This window comes from Suricata suricatta, chromosome 6, assembly GCF_006229205.1.
Source record: "Suricata suricatta isolate VVHF042 chromosome 6, meerkat_22Aug2017_6uvM2_HiC, whole genome shotgun sequence".
Taxonomy (NCBI): Eukaryota; Metazoa; Chordata; class Mammalia; order Carnivora; family Herpestidae; genus Suricata; species Suricata suricatta.
In genome coordinates, this window is record NC_043705.1 from 85,854,572 (window position 1) to 85,855,805 (window position 1,234).

Genomic DNA, 1,234 nt, shown 5'->3' on the forward strand with positions numbered 1-1,234 from the left:
TTTTTTTTTTTTTTAATGCTGTTTCAGTCTATTGAGCAGAGATTGAGATAATTGATGCCAGGAGTTTTATTCTGTGTGTTGGAGTCCCATCTTTGCCTCTTATAGGTTGTATGATCGTGGGTAAGGTACCTAATCTCTCTATGCCTCAGTTTTGTTCCCTACAGAATGGGGATGTTAATCCCCAAGTTTACGAGTTGTGTGAGGACAGGATGCTGAGCACAGCCCCCTAGCCCACAGAAGCCCTCAATAACTGGTAGTTTCCCTTCTTCCCTTGGCATGAACCAGGGGGCTGGTTTGGGAATTGAAATTCGAGTGGCATAGAACACAGTGAAATTGGACTGCGTGGTTGCGGGAAGATCTACAAACAGAGCAGAAGTGATGGGTGCTTTGCTCCGCATGCCCATGGCCTCCAGCGTTGGCCCCAGAGCTGACCACTTCCTCCTGCACCTGCATCTCTTCTCTGCTGAGGCTTCTGTCCTCATGCAGGCGCGCTAAGACGGCGGAGGGGCTGGTCACTGCCCCCCAGCACGGCCCCTACATGATGGGGGAGGAGAGTCTGGGTACAGGCCCCAGCCTCCCAGCCTCTGAGGGAGCGATTCTGATGCAATTCTACACTGTTTCTCAGAGGGTCTCATGAGCGCCTGAGCCCCAGGTGCCCACAGCCGGAACCCACTCAACAATACCTTGTACTGGCCTTTCTCCCTTCACTTTCCCCAGTGCCCCACTGTGCTTCCTGGGCTCACCTACAAATAAACCACCACCCCAAGTCCTGCCCTTTGAAGAACTCAAAGTGAGAGGGTGGCTGGTACCTATTATAGTCTGTATACTTATGGGCCCCCCAAATTCGTACGTTGAAATCCTAACTCCCAAGGGGATGGTACCAGGAGGTGGGGCCTTTGGAAAGTGGTCCTCCCATATGAGTTAAGCCCTCGTGATGGGGATAATCTCCCTTATAAAGGAGACTTCAGAGACCTCCTTGCCCCTTCCACCCCGTGTGGATACGACGTGAGGATGGCTACCGATGACAAAGCCTGCTCTCTCCAGACACCAAAGCTACCCGCCCCTTGATCTTGGACCCTAGAACAATGAGAAATAAATTTCTATTGTGTATAAGCCACTTGGTCCACAGAACTGTTACAGCAGCTCTGACAGACCAAGACAGTAACTAAAACACACTCAGTGTTGGCTGTGTGCCTGGTGCTGTGCTGAGCACTTTATAAGCACCGTTTTGTGC

The 1,234-nt window shown here is 51.4% G+C and overlaps 1 pseudogene; it reads left to right on the forward strand.

Annotated features, from left to right (window-relative positions):
* Positions 1-396: 396 nt before the first annotated feature.
* LOC115293491 overlaps positions 397-1,234 on the forward strand; it is a 2,127-nt pseudogene continuing 1,289 nt past the window's right edge.